Source organism: Schistocerca americana, chromosome 2 (genome assembly GCF_021461395.2).
Source record: "Schistocerca americana isolate TAMUIC-IGC-003095 chromosome 2, iqSchAmer2.1, whole genome shotgun sequence".
In the NCBI taxonomy this organism is placed as follows: Eukaryota; Metazoa; Arthropoda; class Insecta; order Orthoptera; family Acrididae; genus Schistocerca; species Schistocerca americana.
Window position 1 is genome coordinate 96,570,746 of NC_060120.1, and position 21,766 is coordinate 96,592,511.

Genomic DNA, 21,766 nt, shown 5'->3' on the forward strand with positions numbered 1-21,766 from the left:
GTAGTTCTAAGTTCTAGGGGACTGATGACCTCAGAAGTTAAGTCCCATAGTGCTCACAGCCAATCATGTACACAAAGAACTGACAAAAATCAAATTGGGAGCAAGCAAAGAAATGAATTTAAGAAACTAGACAAGTGCGAGTAGCACTCGCGCTCTGAGAGCTGTGTGTTAACTTTATTATGTATAGAGGCCATCTTTAGGTTTTGATGGGTGAGTTTGCGAATATCGAAATATGTGACATAAATGGCTGCATCTTTTGATTGCATTGACTTAGAAGCTGAAATATTTTACACCTCCAAGTGATCGCAGGCCTTAGAATGTGAGATAAATTTCAACTTGATACGTACAACCGTTCCTGAGGAAAAGGGCTCTTAACAGATGGACAGACAGACAACAAAGCGATGCTGCAAGCGTTCAGTTTTTACTGAATGAGGTATGCAGCCCTAAAAACTGAAAGAACAACACATCTGAAAAACAAAGACAGAACTTCCAGGACCATATCAAGAGAACGCCACCAAAAAACACTTAAGAGAATCCTTGAACATTTGGAAGTCACGAAGTCACCAATCAACTGTCCGAAGAAAGTAACAGGATAAAGCAGAAGAAGATACAACAAAATTAACTACAATAAACTCAACTACGCCATGGCCAGAGAACGCGCAGATAGTCAGAATACATGATCACAATGACTAAAAAACGCATTTGGAAATAATGAAAAGTTTCACAGAAGCTACGAACTACCCTGAAAGACACTTGCACTAACCCTTCTTCTAATATTCCTCACATGTGCTGGGTTAGCAGTCTTGAGGCTGACAATATTTTTCCCAGCTCGGTGCAGTGGAAACAAATTCTCTGTGGCCGTCGGGGATGTCACACCATTTCAGTTCGCTAATTGCTTTGTAATCCATGGTATAATAAAATCTACGTAAATTATTCAATTACTAAAACTGTATTTATTACGGCAGTGTTTGTCGCGTGATTCATTGCAGTGATAATCGTCAATTTTGAGTACAACGAAGACAAACCTGGGGTCATAACCCCCACTCGAACATCATCAGTAAAAGTGAGAGAGTGGGGTACAACAGGGCTGTGAACATCTTCGGTGTTTTACTTCAGCTGCAGCTTCCTGAACTGTGAATTTGAGATCAGTATGGTGTCAAGGCAATGTATTTCGATGCGTCTGAAGGGAAACCAGGAAGACTCAGCGCTGCAAGAGAGGCGCTGTCAATTGGAGAGACCCGTTTTTTGTGATGTTGTCATAAACTAAAACAAGTACCTCGCGTCCATCTGCACACATAAACAGAGCGACGACACTGTGAAATATTATGATCTTACCGTAAACTGTCCGCAGAGCGGGGTATGTTTAGAAGCGGCAGTCTGTCACCAGATGCACGCTCACGCGGAACGAAGACACTAGGCAAAGAAACAGCACAGCCGCCCCCACATTGCAGCTGCTTACCATGACGGTACTCTACCGTTCTATCATGTGTTATTAAGTGACACACTAACAATTTATGCTGATGAATGTAATGGAACTAAAATATTTACTGTGTTAATCGATGCCTATTTTTTTATTTTATTTATTCATTTATTTTTGCGGATTTGTCGCCATAAAACAGATGAACATATTTAGGATAATATCGTGAGCAATATATGTTTCATTAACTTATTACTAAGGAAGGATTATTACATCATGTACTTTAATACTCGAAAGTTGATTTTCACTCTCTTCTTGATCATCAGGTGTTTTGATGAGGACTGCCACAACTTCGTCTTCTGTGTCAACCTTTTCATCTCAGAGTAGCACTTACTCAACTTCCTTGATGATTTGCTTGATACATTCAAATCTCTGCTTCCCCTACACCTTCCGTCTTCTACTGCTCCCTCTAGAACCGCGGAAGTTTTCTGCTAATGTCCCATATTCTCCTGCCTCTCACAAATTCCTTTCTGCAGAGAACCTCATTTCTTATCTTACCGGCTCACTTAATTTTTAACATGTTTGTGGAACTCCGCATCTCAAACGCTTCGATTCTTTTCTTTCTTCGTTTTATCCACTGGTTACTTCCATAAAATGCTGTGTCTAGACGAATATTCTCAGAAACAATTCCTCAGATTACGGAATATATTTGATACTAGTCTAGTTCATTTTACGAGGAATGATCTCTTTGCCTGTATTAGTCGGATTCTCATATCTGCCTTGTTTCGTCAGTCAAGCATGATCTTGTTTCCAATCTAGCAGAATTCATTCACTTCGTTTCTTTCGTGGTATCTGCAATGATTTTAGGATTATCACTAATCCAATTTCTGATACTCCTCATTATTTGTGTCTTTCTTTTTTTTACTCTCAGTCCATATTCTGTGGCCATAGCACTGTTCATTCAACAGTTCCCGTATTTCATCCTCACATTCACTGAAGACACCAATAGCGTCAGCGATGCATACCACTGATATCGTTTCACCCTGAATTTTAATGCCGCTCATGAGCTTTTCTTCTATTTCAGTCTTTGCTTCTTCGATGACAGGTTGAACTGTAGGGAAAACACTGCATACTTGTTTTACACTCTTTCCAGTGCGAGCACACGTCTCTTAGTCTCTCATTTTCATTGTTCCCTCTTGGTTTTAGTACATATTGTGCATTATCCGTCTTTCCCTATAGCTTAAATCTTAGAATTAAGGCCTTCTTCCATTTTTACTTTGCCGATTGCCTTTTTTATGTCCACAAATCCTCTGAAGGTGTCTTGATTTTTCTTAATTCTTGCTCATATTTTCACTTAAGTTTCACACTTAGTTGCACTGTTAACACTGACTCGCTAACACTATGCCGAACGTCACAATGTATATTATATGGATGTTTATCCATTAAAACATATTCCACTGAGATAAATCGGTTTTTTTCTGGTCTCCAGTTTCTCTAATGTTCCGACAACAGAGCCACGCCGCCCACAACTGTCAAGGAACCCCTTCAGTGCGGAACTGCAAATTCATTCGTTAGTAAGGCTCATATGAAAGTGTTGTGTTAACAATTATGACAGGAAAAATACTAGCTGGTAATGACTCACCATGTCCACCAGGAGGGCGGTAGAACGTAAGTGTCCGGGAGGTACAGAGATCAGCCTTCTAAGGGATGTATGTTCACAAAATGGACATCGTCGACAATCAAGAAATGTTCAAAGCAAATTATTAACTTGCACCATGGGAATCGAATGAAAGATGACGCACCACAGTGGTCACAAAGGTTCGCACCGTCAAGATCGAAGGCCACCTTGTTGGGAGTTACAAACCGTGCAGCAGTTCAGCTAAGTATCCACTCTTAAAGAATGTATACAGAGTCATATTGTTGTAACGGGGTGATGAGAACTGATAGAATGTGATGACATGCAACCGAATGCGAAACAGTTTGTCGTGTAGCTTGTCGTGAAAAAAAAGGCTATCGTTTAAGGTGTGGCTGCAAACAGAGCGATAATGTTTTATAGGCGCTGAAAAATAAACATCCAGAGGCTGAATTTGACCAGTGGTTCCAGGTGATATGAATTGTTATGTCACACACGTTTCAGGAGGGATAGTTTTCTTTAAAGGAGTATCATTTTTCTACACACACCAGGAATCAAGCAACAGCAAGTTAATTTGACCAGATATTGGCCAAAAGCGGTACTCATACCATTGTTGTAGCTCTCTTACACCCGTTTTCCCACTCTTGCTTGCTGTGACGTAAATACGAGGGATATTCGGAAAATAAGTTAGGATCGGTCAAGAAATGGAAACCACTGTGAAAATCTAATAAAGCTTTGCACATATGTGTTCCACAGTGTCTCTAGTATGCCTGTCGGTTGCATCACTCCGCTCTTTTTAGTTCTGAGCGCATGGTGAGCACATAAAGCTGCGTAGAAAATAGTGTCTCCCGCCAAGTATGAGGTCCTGATGAGAGATTTCACTTGATGTTATGCAGCCCACATTACAAAACAGTCACGCGGTTCCTACTTCGTGACAATTCTCAGTCGTAATCTGCAGGGGCAATGAAAATGCTCCTGGAAAGTGTTTGATCTCCCTCACTACAGCCCGTAACTGGGCTCACATTAAGTACTGGCTATGAAGACAACATTTTCGCACAGACAACGAACTATAGATGAGCGCAGAGAATTGACGGGAAGCACAGGCGACTGCCGTCTATGACGAGGGTATTGGAAAGTTGGTACTACGCTACGACGAATGTCTAAGTTGAAGTGGTGACTATGTAGAGCAGTGGCTGGAAGCTGTAGCTAACTGTTGCAGATAAAATATTTCTGTTTATCACAGTGGTTTCCACTTCGAGATCAATCGGAACTTTCTTTCCGAATAGCCCTAGTATTCCCTACTGCCCTTGCGAGATTACGCATACAAGAAAGAATTGAAGGGGCAGAGCACCTCCAACTTCTCGCAGCACAATAAATAATTTTCTATCAGATTTATCATTTAGATTAACAGCCAGTATAATTGTATGGAATGCGTTAAGTCATTGATGTTAGTTTATCTTGATACAACTCTTAGGTACCTCAAATTTCCAGGATTCCTTTCATACGCATTTCCTCTTCAAATCCCGAGTGGTCGGAGTTGAAAACAAATTTCTTACTGAGCGATGGAATAAATTTGTTTATCTCATCTACAAATTTTCGGGCCGATTTCGCAGTTCGCTGTGCATCGTTAAGTTGACGCTTTGTCTGAAGTTCCGTTTTCTTAGGCCTTCCAGTTCTATATTACTCTTTGTAGTTATGTAACCATCCACTGCTTCCCTTAAAAACACTGTAACCGATGTCGCGCGCAATGTGATGTTCATAATGTAACAGGCCGCTGTCAAGCACACCCTGTATTGTATCGAGCATTCTTGAAACGTGCAAACTCCAGTTTTTGCAACAAGTGCCGCTTGTGCTCCCTTGAAAATCCGTACATTTTCTTATGCACTACACAGTCATATAGCTGCGGACTTACTCGAAATCTGTTCATGCGGATGATCTTCCACATACTTAACTTTGTTTAGTATCCGCTCCTTGGGCAACGATTGTTCTTTACTACGTTTCATTGGTGAAGGGATTTGTGGCTCCGTGTGCGACAGTTGTTAAGCACTTATCGTCATCATTGTACTCCTCACGCATGTTGTCCGCACAGTCGAGCATATACGACACAACACAGTCCACTGATTCATCTTACAGAAACGCTAATATTTCGTCTGTCACTTCTTTCTCACCCTGCGTCATGCCTTGGGTTTCCTCCCGACGAAATGTCAACTTCGGCAATTGTTGTTGTAGATATAATGCAATGTTTGCTTTGTTTATCGTTTCCATTGTTCTGATTTGTATCAACACAATTTAGCAGTGTTGTGAGTTACTCGTCGACTTAGCAGTTCAACTACGCCCCATAGCCTCATGCTGTGCTCACTATTGGATACCTCCAGTCCCGCCAGCTGTTGCCATTAGCACCCAATATTGTGATTGCATGATAGACGATATGTGGGGCGTCGAGTGCCGTAAACGTAAATGGCCTTTTGCGACCTCGCACTCAAGGGGTTCCTTGTGAGTTTTCATTAATGGGAGTCGAACGTGAAATGTTCCGTTACTGCTGCAGGTGACATATTTCAAGACGCTACCGATCTTTGTAGTAAGTAATTAAGAGTTGTTCCCTTCTGTCTCATAAGCACGCCCAGGAATTTTTTTAGTAGTAATACACTACTGGCCATTAAAATTGCTACACCAAGAAGAAATGCAGATGATAAACGGGTAATCATTGGACAAATATATTATACTAGAACTGACATGTGGTTACATTTTCACGCAATTTGGGTGCATAGATCCTGAGAAATCAGTACCCAGAACAACCACCCCTGGCCGTAATAACGGCGTTGATATGCCTGGGCATTGAGTCAAACAGAGCTTGAATGACGTGCACAGGTACAGCTGCCCATGCAGCTTCAACACAATACCACAGTTCATCAAGAGTAGTGATTGGCGTATTGTGACGAGCTAGTTGCTCGGCAACCATTGACCAGATTTTTTTTTAATTGCTGAGAGATCTGGAGAATGTGCTGGCCAGGGCAGCAGTCGAACATTTTCTGTATCCAGAGCCACGGGTCGTAACACATCTGAAATGTAACGTCCACTGTTCACAGTGCCGTCAGTGCCAACAAGAGGTGACCGAGACGTGTAACCAATGACACCCCATACCACCACGCCAGGTGATACGCCAATATGGCGATAACGAATAGACGCTTCCAGTGTGCGTTCACCGCGATGTCGCCAAACACGGATGCGACCATCATGATGCTGTAAACAGAACCTGGATTCATCTGAAAAAATGACTTTTGCCATTCGTGCACCCAGGTTCGTCGTTGAGTACACCATCGCAGGCGCTCCAGTCTGTGATGCAGCTTGCATATCACAGCATCTTCTTCCTGTCGGTTAAATTTCGCGTCTGTAGCACGTCATCTTCGTGGTGTAGCAATTTTAATGGTCAGTAGTGTAGTTTTGTTCCTCAGCCAATTATTAGCAGTAGAATTGCAGCCATTAGGCAGTTTCACACAGGGACCACAGGCTTATCACGTATTTCAGAGCGTCGGACTATGGCATTAAGGAAGAGTGAGAAGTCCGCCAGCGCGACAGGCAACGAGGAAACGGCAGAGGGGGAATGACCAAGGACGCCCGCCTCCCAAGCAGTGCTCCTCACGTGCTAGCAGTAAAAAAAAAACTGTTCGCGTAGCACTCCACTTTGTTACTCATTCAGAGAAGAAGAGAAATGCATGCCGCAAGCGAAGAGCAGGAGGAAGTCTGGTCGAAGTGTTACACTCACAGCTGAACTAGAAATAACGGAACGTACATCTCTACTTACGTTATCACTGTTCTCGAGGTTTGAAAATTGTAGGGAGTCTGCTCTTCTTAATTTGGTCGTTGTTATTTTCCCGTGGACTCATGTCAAACCTGTCACAAGAATACCTTTCACACCAAGATGGGGTGGAAGGCCGTTCACACCAAGATGGGGTGGAAAGTCTTGTACATCTGGTAATCACGTGATTTTGTTCTGTATGTGCTCTTGATTAACTGATTAAGTTTTGTGTTCCTCAGGCAAGTGCAGGGGAAGCAACTAAGTATTTGCCACGACAGGTGTCGGGAACCATCTAAAACAAACGCAGTGGCTGGCAGGTGCTCCAGGCCAACTGTCTCTAATCCGGCGTGCGATTTCTATCCGCGCCTGGCTACCCCGCTGTTACGCATCCTCGTCGTCAGCGATTCACACTGTATTGATAAGAGAATGGAGTCTAATAATAGCACTCTTTCAGAGAAAACAAGGGTTAGTCAATATGAAATCCGGTCACAGAATTAGTACAACTGAACGGAAAGGGAGGAATCATACATTGACAAGAAATACACGATGTTAAAGAAAAAGACATTCCTCCGATTCCACAGGACTATATCATCTACAAGAAAGAAGACAAAAACTTGGTGTAAATTTTAACTTACGCATTGGACTATGAAGCCATTTATTTTAAAAAGAAAGATCCAGTTTTACGAGGGTACACAACCCTGGGGTCTTCCATGCCCGAAATAAATTCACAAAACTCTATATGTTCTTGTTTATCTCTTTAATGAACAGCCTGTAGCAAGTGAATCCTATATGGTAATAAACGTGAAAATTGACGGAAAACGTGTCAGGCAGACAGCTCGGCTGGCACGACGGTTATACTTCTGTGGACTTCGTGCAGAAAACTGTTGAATGCGCTCTATGTCTACAACGAGCACTAGAAGGCGACTTGTAGATTCCTCTTTACTTAAAAATAGGTGTTATGAAACTGATGCTTCCATCGTCGAAGGTCATGGCAACTTATAATTGGCGTCAAGCTAAACTTCCAATTGCCATGCGTAAGTTAAAATTCAGTAAAAGTCTATCTTCATTAACGTCCAACATATAGTCTTGGAAATCGGATAAATATTTTTGAAATATCTTGCATCATCACGACGAATACTAATGATTTTGTGTTGTTGTTGTTTTCTGAAGTCTTCAGTTCGAGGACTGGTTTGATGCAGCTGTCAATGCTGTTCTATCCTGTACGAGCCTATTCATCTCTTGGTCTTCCTCTACAGTTTCTACTCCTCACACTTCCCTCCAATACTAAACTGATGATTCCTTGCTGCCACGCTGGATTTTAGCCGAGCGGCCTAAGGCGCTGCAGTCATGGTCCCGGCGGAGGTTCGAGTCCTCCCTCGGACATGGATGTGTGTGTTTGTCCTTAGGATAATTTAGGTTAATTAGTGTGTAAGCTTAGGGACTGATGACCTTAGCAGTTAAGTCCCATACGATTTCACAAACATTTGAACATTTTTGATTCCTTGCTGTTTCAGAATGTGTCCAGTCCCTTTTTTTAGCTAAGTTGTCCCACAAGTTTTCTTACTTGCCAGGTTCCATTCCGTACATTCTCATTAGTTATCCGATCTATCCATCTAATCTTCAGCATCCTTCTGTAGCACCACATTTCAAAATCTTTTACACTCTTCGTTTCTGAAGTGCTTTTCGTCCACGTTTCACTTCCATGCAAGGCTGCATTCCAGACAAATGTCTTCAGGGAAGACTTTCTAATTCTATCTATCTATCGCTTACGCCTTTGTCCCGCACGGTGCGCTGGGTTGGCGTGGTTAAATCGGATGTAGCAACGTTAATTGAAGGGGTGGCCAGATGCCCTTCCTGCCGCCACCCCGTACCCACCAGGACGGAATCAGAGTATCCCATCTGTCTGTGTCTAGTGTAAATCATGGAAAAGTGCGGATGTGTTTCAAATGTCTGTGAGTCGTGTAACTGAGGCGGGACGTGGGGGATCATCCCGGTATTCACCTACAGGGTTGTGGAAAACCGCCTAAAAACCACATCCAGCCTGGCCGGCACACTGGCCCTCTTCGTTAATCCGGCGGGCGGATTCGATCCGGGGCCGGTGCGCTTACCCGAGTCCAGGAAGCAGCGCATTAGCGCCCTCGGCGAACCTGGCGGGTCTCAGGGAAGACTTTCTTAACGGGAGTTATATTCATGTTAAAAAATTCTCTTCGTCAGAGACGCTTTTCTTGCTGTTGCCAGCCTACATTTTATATCCTCTGTACTTAGACCATCATCAGTTATTTTACTGCCGAAACAGCGAAACTCACCTACTACTTTTAGCATCTCGTTTCCTAATCTAATTTCCTGGCCATTGCCTGGTTTAATTCGACAACATTCCATTACCTTGTTTAGCTTTCGTTTATGTTCACCTTATATCCTCGTTTCACGATAGTGCCCACTCCATTCAGCTGGTCTTCCAGGTGCTTTGCTGTCTCTGGCAGAATTATGAGGAGCAGTTAAATGAAAACCGAAAACCCACCACAACGTGACCATTGAATGGTTTCATTATTATACGCGTTAAGACATTTTTCCCCCTGTGGGACAAGACGACCATTTCCTGTTTCGTAGAACGCGGTCGGTCGCTGACGGACCTCAACCACACCCACTATTGCACATTCTACACCTACATCTACATCCATACTCCGCAAGCCACGTGACGGTGTGTGGCGGAGGGTACTTTGAGTACTTCTGTCGGTTCTCCCTCCTATTCCAGTCTCGTATTGTTCGTGGAAAGAAAGATTGTCGGTATGCCTCTGTGTGGGCTCTAATCTCTCTGGTTTTATCCCCATGGTCTCTTCGCGAGATATACGTAGGAGGGAGCAATATAGTGCTTGATTCTTCGGTGAAGGTATGTTCTCGAACTTCAACAAAAGCCCGTGCCGAGCTACTGAGCGTCTCTCCTGCAGAGTATTCCACTGGAGTTTATCTATCATCTCCACAACGCTTTCGCGATTACTAAATGATCCTGTAACGAAGCGCGCTGCTCTCCGTTGGATATTCTATATCTCTCTATCAACCCTATCTGGTACTGATCCCACACTGGTGAGTAGTATTCAAGCAGTGGGCGAACAAGTGTACTGTAACCTACTTCCTTTGTTTTCGGGATTCCATTTCCTTAGGATTCTTCCAATGAATCTCAGTCTGGCATCTGCTTTACAAACGATCAACTTTATATGATCATTCCATTTTAAATCACTTCTAATGCCTACTCCCAGATAATTTATGGAATTAACTGCTTCCAGTTGCTGACCTGCTATATTGTAGCTAAATGATAAAGGATCTTTCTTTCTATGTATTCGCAGCACATTACACTTGTCTACATTGAGATTCTATTGCCGTTCCCTGCACCATGCGTCAATTCGTTGCGGATCCTCCTGCATCTCAGTACAATTTTCCATTGTTACAACCTCTCGATATACTACAGCATCATCCGCAAAAAGCCTCAGTGAACTTCCGATGTTATCCACAGGGTCATTTATGTACACTGTGAATAGCAACGGTCCTACGGCACTCCCCTGCGGCACATGTGAAATCACACTTACTTCGGAAGACTTCTCTCCATTGAGAATGACATGCTGCGTTCTGTTATCAAGGAACTCTTCAATCCAATCACACAATTGGTCTGATAGTCCATATGCTCTTACTTTGTTCATTAACCGACTGTGGGGAACTGTATCGAACGCCTTGCGGAAGTCAAGAAACACGGCATCTACCTGGGAACCCGTGTCAATGGCCCTCTATTCGAAACCCTTGCTGGTTTCTAGTCTCCATAAAGGTCATTATACTCGAACATAATACGTGTTCCAAAATTCTACAACTGATGGACGTTAGAGATATAGGTCTATAGTTCTGCACATCTGTTCGACGTGCCTTCTTGAAAACGGGGATTACATGTGCGCTTTTCCAATCCTTTGGAACGCTACGCTCTTCTAGAGACCTACGGTACACCGCTGCAAGGAGGAGGGCAAGTTCCTTCGCGTACTCTCTGTAAAATCGAACTGGTATCCCATCAGGTACTGCGGCCTTTCTTCTTTTGAGCGATTTTAATTTTTTTTCTATCCCTCTGTCATCTATTTCGATATCTACCATTTTGTCGTCTGTGCGACAATCTAGAGAAGGAACTACATTGCAGTCTTCCTCTGTGAAACAGCTTTGGTAAGAGACATTTAGTATTTCGGCCTTTAGTCTGTCATCCTCTGTTTCAGTACCATTTTGGTCACAGAGTGTCTGGACGTTTTGTTTTGATCCGCCTACCGCTTTGACATAAGACCAAAATTTCTTAGGATTTTCTGCCAAGTCAGTACATAGAACTTTCACTTTCGAACTCACTGAACGCCTCTCGCAAGGCTTTGGCTATGTTTATGTTTGCTGTGAAGTTCCCTTTGCTTCCGCAGCTGTTTTCTAACTCGGTTGTTGTACCACGGTGGCTCTTTTCCATCTGTTACGACCTTGCTTGGCACATACTCATCTAATGCATATTGTACGATGGTTTTGAACTTTGTCCACTGATCCTCAACACTATCCGTACTTGAGACAAAACTTTTGTGTTGAGCCGTCAAGTCTCGTCCGACTGAAACCGACGTCTACGTATGCGTTTCTTCAGGTTGCCAAATATGTGAAAATCACACGGTGAAAGATCCGGGCTGTACGGAGTACGTTGCAGTGTTTCCGAACCAAATCGCTAAAGCGTAGCAGTATGAGAGCGGGCGTTATACTGCAACAAAATGATTCCGTCCGTTAGCATTCCTGTGCGTTTTGACTCTATGACGCATCGCACTTTCTGCAGGGTGTCTTTGTAACGCTGCGCGTTGATTGTGGTTTCACACTTGAGGAATTCTGCGAACAGAGAGACCCTGCAGTCGACGAAGGAGGTCCTCATGACATGTGTGAACAGCTTTGGATTTCTTTGGCGGGGGATATGTGGGATGTTTCTACTATTGACTTTGCCGTTTGCCGTCCCGCTGTCGGAATGCTGTCGGACGGAGTCATCCTGTGGCACAATAATACCCGCCCCCACACAGGCAATCGGGCGAAGACTACGCTTCAGTGATTTGATTGGAAAACACTGCAACATCCTCCATACAGCCCAGATCATTCACCGCGTGATTTTCAGATGTTTGGCGACCTGAAGAAAGACACTCGTGGACGACGGTTTCAGTCGGCAGAGGAAGTGCAACAGTGGGTGCGATTGTGGATCTTCAGCGACCGACGGCTTTTTACGAAACAGGAATTGATCGTCTCGTCCGCCAGTGGCAAAACTGTCTTAACGTTTGCGGTGATTACTTTTGAATGGAACCATGCCACGGTCCCGTTGTGGTAAGTATTTGGTTTCATTTGACCGCCCCCTATACAAAGACATAATCATTCATTTCCTCTCATTGAATTTTAGTTCGGTCTTTTTCTGTGGTTTCCTTTACAGCTAGCTTAAGGTATAGATTAAATAACGCGGGGATAGGCTAAAACCCTGTCTCACTTCCTTCTCAACCATTGCTCCCTTCTCATGCCCGTCGACTCTTATGACTGCTGTCTGGTTTCTGTACAAGTTGTAAATAACGTTTTACTCCCTATTTCTACTCCTGCTATCTTCAGAATATCAAATCAACAATTTCCAATCAACACTGACGAAAGCTTTCTCAAAGTCCACAAATGCTCTAAATATAGGTTTATCTTTCCTTGACCTATCTTGTAAGTGGTGTCGTATGGTCAGTTTTGCCTCTGGTGCCCCCACATTTCTCTGGAATCCAAACTGATCTTCCCAGTGATCGGCTTCTATCGGTTTTTCCAGTCACTTGCAAATAATTCGTGTCAGTAGTTTGCAAATATTAGTTAATTCTGTAGCATTCACGCCTGTCTACACCCTTTTTCTTACGCTCCATATTCGACTGGTATTTGCTACTTCGTCCCTGGAGAGTGTTTTGCAGCTCTTGGACAATTTGTTGAAGCCGACAAAATCAATCACACACAGACTGAAAGCAAACCATACACTATCCAAAGAGTGAGTGGAGTCCATATTTTAACTACACTTTTATTAGTCCAGCCATGCAGCCAGTCGTATGTTTGATCGGCACTAGTGGGATGCCATACACGTCGCAAGTGTTGTGTTAAAATCGGTGAATTGATTACCAACACTACGACCCTTGCTCGTTTATAAATCCCGTTCGTGCCGTTGCACTGGTGAGAGTACCAGTGCGACAGAAAAGTGGCCAGTTGGAAAAAAGGAAACTGACACATTATTAACAACTCACGGAACAAAAATGTCATTCTATTCTGATGAATATTTTAAGTGTAAGTATATTCAACTTTTCGACGATAACGATATTATGAGTGAGACACTTCGAGCATCCATTCGCCATCGTCATGTTATTTCTTGTTCCATTTCTGTCCATTGTGTGTTTTCCTGATGCTACTTTATGTATTAAACGCGGGGATGCAGCTCTGAAAAATGCTGTAGAGCATTAGTAAATATTGTTTTCGTCGCACATATTTATATGAGCCATGATTAAATTGTCAACCGTCGGTAGCACAGATTGGGTCTCATATCAGTGACGACCGGACCAGTAACATCGGATACGTCGCTTAAATATGAAAACTATCAGAGTGTTTGTCGGCATTTTTGGAGCTTTTCTCTTCAGTTTTTGAACCATGTAGAATCTATATGGCTGCGCTGCAATTCAGAATTAAGCGCCTGGCAAAGGGTTCATCGAACCACCTTCAGACCACTATTCTACCGTTCCACTCGCTAACAGCGCGTGGGAAAAGTGAACACTTAACTCTTTCCGTACGAGCACTTATTTCTCTCTTTTTATTACGATGATTATTTATCACGAAGTAGCTGGCGACAGTCAAATATTTTCACATTCAGAGGAAAAAATTGGGGACTGAAATTCGTGACAAGATACGCCTTTGTTTCAATGGTAACCACTCCAACTCGCTTACCATATCCGTGACACTCTCCCCCATATTTAGTGATGATACAAAACAAGCTGCCCTTCTTTAGACTTTTTCGATGTTCTCCGTCAATCCTGTCAGGTAAGGATTCCATAGGCACAACAATACTCTAGCAGAGGACAAACAAACGTAATGTAGGCAGTCTCTATAGTAGACTTGTTGCTTCTTCTAAGTATTGTGTCAATAAGAGCAGTCTTTGGATAGTCTTCCCCACAATATTATCTCTGTGGTCGTTCCATTTTCAGCTGCTAGTAATTTTAATTCCTAGTATTTAGTTGAAGTGAGTGCCTTTAGGTTTGTGTGGTTTATCGTGTAAACGAAATTTAACGGATTTCTTTTAGTTCTCATGTCAATAATCTCAAACTATTTCGTAGTCAGAATCGATTGCCGCTTTTCGCACCATCATGCTTAAGTCATTCTGCAACTGCTTTTGATCTCCAGGTGACTTTACTAGACAGTAATGAGAGCATCATCTGCAAACATTCTAAGAAGGTTACGCAGTTTGTCTCCTAAATCGTTTACGTGGATTACGAAGAGTAGAGGGCCTGTAACACTTCACTGGGGAATGCCAGGTATCACTTCTATTTTACGTCAGGATGATTTTTCATATCTTTCTGTTGTATTTTTTGTAATCGCAATCGTGGACTGATGACGTGAGACGAATGACTGGCATTGAATAAGAAAGGGCCTCCAGCGCTTTCTTTTTCTTATTCTGCTTTTTGGAGCTGAGCGAAGTTGCTGCGGAATAGGTGGAGTCGCTCTCTGAATTAAAAGCGTGACTGAAGAAAAAGTTGTGTTTAATGCGATAACAACTACTATGAAACAACGAAGAAATGAAGCGTTCGTAGCAGATGAACGAAAAAAAAATTCAGTGATGAGGTACGAAACATTTCATGTCGTTTTCAATGCAGCGCGGTTCATAAGTAAACAGGCAATACAGCATTACCGTAATGAACAGTACTGTTGTTAATCTGGCGGTAGTTGACTCCAGAGTGTGATAATACCAGCTCATTCATTCTCATTTACTGCGAAAAGCGTCAATTTTTTGTCGACGGACAATGCTAATGAAAAGAATAGAATGTCAGTTTCTAAAGTATGTGATTGAGTACTGAACTCAGAATTTCGTTTTATACTTTTAACATATGTCGTATTCTTTCTGACTTGTTTAATGGATGATAGTGCAAAAATGCAGTCTAAATAGGTGAGAATTATTTTCGCGGCCTCTCGGCTTCTCTTTGAAATATTTGTAAAGTATATCAAGACTGCCTTTGAATAACGCGTAGAAGTCGCGTAAAGAAAGCCCAGCAGAAATGAGGCGCACTATATCCAGTAGCCAAGTCGAACCCTGTTCCTCCTGAATATTGTAAGGTGAAAATTTACTTGCAGGTTATGATCATCCGTCGTATGCACAGCCATACTATGAGACACTGTTGGCCAGATACATCTACAAGATGTTACAACACATTCATGATAAAGCCACATGACGACTATTCCACATTTACGTACACTTTCATCCGCAGCTCGTGGTCACGTGGCTAGCGTTGCTGCCTCATCATCATCATTCGTGACAGTGGCTAGAATGGACTGTGTAAAAAAGAAATTGGACTGTGTAAAAATTGGGACTTTCTACGGGCCCTGATGACCACGCAGTTGAGCACCCCACAAAAAAAAACATCAACAAACCAAACGTATGCTTTCCTGGTACCATTCAGCAGAAAACGGAGCTACAGACCTCAGTTCCAAGTCTGATCATGCTGATTTAGAACTTCCGCAATTTCGGTGAATCATTCGTGGAAAATTCGAGAAGTTCCATACATAGCTCCCGACAGGTTTCTTCCGCTTCCCTTCTTCAAACGAACAAGTAATCTGTCTCCAATAACGTAGATGTCGACACGCTGATAAACTGTAACTTTTCCCAATTCCTATAGAACCAACTGTGGCCGACAAATTCAAAACAATGGCGGGAGGATTCATGGTTAAGAATCTTTCTTTGATCTGCTGTCTTGACTGTCAGCCAAAAGAACCGGGAGAAGTTAGAAACTCCAGGAACAGAACGTGCGAAAAGTCGCAAAAAACATTGGCTACCATTATGACGAACGTCTGTGGACTACGTAAGCATAAAATTTGTTAATAGTAGCAAATAGTGGGGTTAACCCATTTGGCGTAATATCTTCACAATCCGTGTTGTAAACAGAAAGGAAAAAAAAGACCTAATATTTTAAAGTAGAATGACAACGTATCACATAATTTCAGCATTCACATCGGTCATCAACGTCTAAAACAGAGAACCAGTGCCCAGCTATGAAAAAGACGTCTCTCTTATAATGGACGAAAAGCAGTCAGTTAAAACTTGACATGGTAAAAGCAAAACAAATACGTTAGTTTTCTCATTGCAAGATGAAACTATGCAACTGCAGTGCCCTGTTCGAGGGTGTATCTCGCTGATTTCATAAAGTTCGCCTGGCGACTTAGATGACATGACTATTTTCATGGCATTACGAACAGCAGATTACTTTGGGCTCTGATTAAATAAGATCATTTCCAGAGACGGCTGTACAGCCCCGCAAGGTCAAGAGAACATCAAGAGGAACGGTACACTGAGAAATATCACGTCGGCTTCCCGCTTTTTACTGAGCAAGATGGCGCACCAGTTAAGGCGTGGGTTCGCGGTTAGGACAAGCGAGTTTCGAATTTCTATACCGTTACGCTGACTTAAGTTTGGTGGAGATTCCCTAAATTACTTGTATGAAATTCAGAGTGGTTTCCTCAACACAATCACTGCTGATTTTCCCGTGCGCTTGCCCACTAGAACTAGTATTGCATCAGTAATACTTGAATGACGACAGTGCGTTGAACTCTGATCTTCGTCCCTTTGTTCCATAAGTGTTCTCTTGAACGTGTGGGACCATTGTAGCGTTCGTTTGGGCTGGTTTAAGAAAACGATAGAGCTGAAATCAGGACGATCGAATCAGTAAGCAGATCATCTTCCAACGATATTCCATGCTGTAGCTACTGCGCCATTTCGCTTAGTAGAAAGCACGAAGCCGACATATTACTCATTGTACCATTCCTCTTGTTGCTCATATGGCCGTGCAGAGCCGTACAGCCACGTCAGGAAATGATCTTGCTTACGTCAGGGCTCAAAGTAATCTGCTGTTCGAAATGCCATCAAAGCAGTCATGGCATCTAAGCAGTCAGACGAAATTTATGAAATCAGCGAGATCCACCCTCAAACAGGGCACCACAGTTGCATAGTTTCATCTTGTAATCAGAAAACAATCGTGTTTCTTCTGCTTTTAGTGTGTCACGTTTTAAGTGACTGCTTTTCAGCCCTTATAAGAGAGACACCATTTTTACAACTAGGGCAGCTTCATATAACCACTCGTAATATTGGACCGTTCTGGATGTGCCCAACATGAAAAGAATCGCGACCTTTCCGCTACTTCTGGGTATCGCACGCGATAGAAAGAACTTGTGTCGGCGTGCCGCAGTATTTCCCACCTCATATCCTCTAGAGCTTCCGCCGGTAGAATCGTTTTATGTTATGCTGTATGTTTCTGTAAGTGTATGCCTTACTTTCTCTGGTACTAAAAATTGTTTTCGCTCATATAACAACTGCTTCAATCGCTTATGTTTTATTTACTTTTATTTAAAAAAAACTACTTAAACCTAACTAACGGAGCCTTTCATTCATGCAGGCAGCTACGCAAGCAGTTACGATGTCGTGTAAGTTCCAGATCTTTCTCTTTTCTAGCTCACTGCAACACGCTATAAAAAAAAAAAACTGCATTTTCTTTGACGGAGCGAGAAAACTTGGATTTCATGGTCGAATGGCTGCTCATAAGCCTCACCTCCCGCCAAAATGTCATAGTACTTGCAGTGGATCCTGATGCAATTTGGAATCTCTGCGTGATGGTCTGGATAGACGTCTGCCTATTACACATTACGACCCTCTTCAACTGTAGGCGGCCTTTGTCTGTCAACAGACGAGGTCGGCCAGTACGCTTTTGTGCTGTGTGTGCCCCTTCACGTATCCACTTCACTATCACATCGGAAACAGTGGACCTAGGGATGATTAGGAGTGTGGAAATCTCGCTTACAGATGTATGACACAGGTGCCACCCAACCACCTGCCCACGTTCGAAGGCCGGGAGCTCCGCGGAGCGCCCCATTCTGCACTCTCACGATGTATAATGACTACCGAGGTCGCTGATATGGAGTACCTGGCAGTAGGTGGCAGTACAGTGCACCTAATATGAAAAACATATGTTTTTGGGGGTGTCCGGATACTTTTGAACGTGTAGTGTATATCAACACTGTAGGCAAGCCGTTCTGGCTTCTATTTCAGCAATATAATACCCTCCTGCAGACTGCCAGAGTTTCTGTAGCTTGTCTTCGTGCTCGCCAAACCCTACCCTGGCCAACAAGGTCGCCGTAATTTTGCCCAATTGAGAACGTTTAGAGAATTATGGGCAGCCCGCTCCAAACATCTCTGGATTTTTACGATCTAAGGTGCCAGCTGGATAATATTTGGAACTATATCCCTTACGAGGACATCCAACAACTCTATCAACCAATGACAAGCCGAATAACTGCTTGCGTAACGACCAGAGGTGGACCTAACATTATTGACTTGCTTAATTTGTGGAGCTCTTTCTCTTCAATAAGGGACTGGTTTACCGTTCTGCGATACTACATCTCGCGTTGGTCAGGATGTCACGCCTGTCATGCGAATATGGAATGGAATAGCTTAGGAGAGACGTACTTAACGCCCTGCAGGATCTCAACGGCCCCAAGCGACTAGCACTCGGGTGTCGTACAACCGGAGGGTCAAACAGCTGCACTGGGATAATAATTTGTTTGCAGCATAAAAAGTATCCACACAGAAAGTGCGACGACATTCGGGCCGCCACGGATGACCGCCATTGTTGCAGCTTCCCTTGACGCAGCAACAGACAACGTCGAGACGACTGCGGTACTTCCAACGTGTCACCACGTCGTCTTCCCACACGAGTCGTGCTTCTGCGCACAGCACCACATAAGATGACGTACTATACTAGTGAGTACACAACATGACCACTTCTTGTGCACATAACAAGTAATTTGGACAGAAGGCATCATATTTCAGACATGTTAAGACGGGTAGAGCAAGAAGACACTCGATTTTGGATCCAATATTCTTGCCTTTTTAAAATAAAATAACAAAGGAATTGCAAAACTGACACTAGACCTTCATTAAATACCCATAAGATTGTATTATGTAATTTTTTAACTAAGATACTTGGAGCCAGAGGACACTACACGATATTGACGAAAGGCCTTCGCCAAGTGCGAGAACGTTTGGCCGGAGCTCTGAACGCCACAATTTTCAACCTAGAACAAAATTTCAAAAATTGCTCTTAAAATGATGATATTGATTAACGTAGTACGTAGGAATATTTTTAAAAACGCAGTTTTTAACGAAATGGCGGCAGTCTGAAATAAAATTCAATTTTTTGACAGAAAAGTCTTTATAACAACGTGTACCATTAACGAAATGAAAATACATTGCAAAAATCCTACGTAAAACAGTAGAATAAACGCCTACTCAATAGTTACAATAAGGTATAATGTAACTGCATGTATATTTAATGAGTTACAGCTTCCACGAACTTGAAAAATGATCTGATAAAAAGTTTCAACTTGTGTTTCTTATTACTGAAATTGAGCAAACCATTAATTGGCAATTCCAGCATAGTAAATTTGGCCTTTATCTCGCCGATGCCGAAACACTGTCATTTTGACGAAATAATGCCGATTAACTGGCTTCCACTTATCAATCGAAGCGCTTTTTGTACGATTGGGGTTATTTTTCTAGCCATTCCTATCCGTGTAAGTAGGTTTGTTTGTCATTTTCAAGCACTCACGTTTTACTGCATAAAAAAAGCGAAATGACAAGTTAAGCAGACAAGAGACAAGCGCTTGTTTATCATAAACGACCCGTATTCCATTGGAAAGTCGGTTGCATTTGAGCGCTCGGTTGCACCAGACTCCCAGGCAATAAATTACGGCTTTAACGTATTTTAATATTTATGGCACACCTTATTTGAATGAATCTTTAAAACAGACTCTCAAAGAAACATTTGAACCAATAAAAAATTAGGCACAAAAACAAATTTCTACGACGGTCTACTCCCTTAAGACCGATGACTGTGCCTTTTCTTTTATGTCCCGGTGACACTAATACTAGGAATATGTGAGGGTAAGAGAGATGGAGGCGTGGAAATTCCTGATCATTAGGTTATGTGCTGATGTTATGAGTTTTTCCACTAAAAAGTTTCTTGGTATTTCCGCTTTAAATAACTGGGAAAAGACGGTGATTTTTAGGCAGAACTTCAGATTTACGGGATCGAGTGCGGGTACTCCCGAATAGGAGCTTAGTGTGTTGGTCACGTATGAACGTATTTAGCTTGAAGGGTAACAATCATACTCACTCCAGGTTAAGAGCTGTAGCACGAATGACAGTCCATGCAGAAGTAATAGCGACACTTAACTGAAATAAATTACGACGTAGCCTGCAGTCGTAACTTGCCAGACCCCCACTCCGTGAGCAAGAGTGCGAAGATTGCTATCTAAGTGCCATGAGTTGGGTCGGGCATGAATCAGACGCTGAACTGCTCCGCGTCAGCCGTACCGCTACAGGGATTTCCAATCATTACACGTGGGTGCGACTACTCTGACTATCCTCTAACCTTGAACTTATTCGTTTTTATTTGGCAAAAAGCAACACAGCAATTATCTTGCAACTGTGGCGGTCACCTCCAGCTGGTTTACTCCCGCCATTCTTTCAGCTCAGTGTATCATTTCTGTTATCATCACCGCTGTCTTTCTCTTTTATGTCTTTTCCACACTGTAAGCACTGTTTGGATGGACACAAGATCGCCAAGTCCTTTAACAGGCGTAATCTTCAACTGATCACCACTCTGTGTGCGATATTAGATGAACTTCGGGTATTATTGAATAGTCGAGCAACATGGCATACTGTGATTTCTCATCCGTCTAGTGGTGTTCACAAGCGGGAGGTGCATGAACTACTTCAAAATGGCCCCGTGATGCCCTGCAGTGAGTCCAGTTAGTCTCCAGACATCAGTTACGGTATAAAAAACCTGTTCCACTAGTTTGGAAAAAATTTTGTAGGTAATCTTTCAAAAACATGCAATAATTATTGGAAATTTACACTTAGAGTTAAAAATTGTTTAATTTATTAAGTAGAATAGTAGTAAGTCGTTTTGTATTGCTCGAATTTTGGCTGTGGATACAGTTGGTTGAATTTTTATGTTGTTAAGTCAAAGATGGTGTATCGGGCAATGTGGAATACGTGGTATCCCTTTTCTTAGCAGGTGTTGAGAAGAAAGGTTACACTGGCGGCTTATGAAAATAGATGAATGTAAAACGAATCACCTCTACTACATAAACAACTAATGTTTCCAAGTTAACAAAATTAACAAATGTGTTATGGAATCAAATTATTTTTCTCTGTTACCGATAAGTAATTCTTTTAAGTGTTTAAATTAGGAGCAATCTGAGAATTTTATTTTGTGTACATTAAATATGTCTTTCCTCCAAATTTACATGATTGTCCACAATTCTACCATCCTATTCCACACTTACCGACTATTCCGTATTCTAAGTGCAACGTTTTTGGAAATATTTTTAGTGGAAGCTTTTTTAAATTTTATTAAAAGAAATGTGAATACTTGTTGTCAAATAGTTCAAGTTTATGATAAAGTGCGTTTGACATCCAAGAATGAATTAAATTTGTAGATCCAATACCCGAACTTCATCTATTTAAAAGTTCTTCTTACGCTTTCGAATGATCTAAGTCGGTTCTCATGCCTTTCTTTTTAGAGTGTAACTATTATTTATGGCTCGGCACACACACTCGATTGTTCAT

At 42.4% G+C, this 21,766-nt stretch overlaps 1 protein-coding gene across 1 annotated transcript in view; it reads right to left on the reverse strand.

The window, feature by feature from the left end:
- LOC124592796 overlaps nt 1-21,766 on the reverse strand; it is a 687,654-nt gene that overhangs the window by 256,844 nt on the left and 409,044 nt on the right. The gene's annotated exons all lie outside the window — the stretch shown is intronic.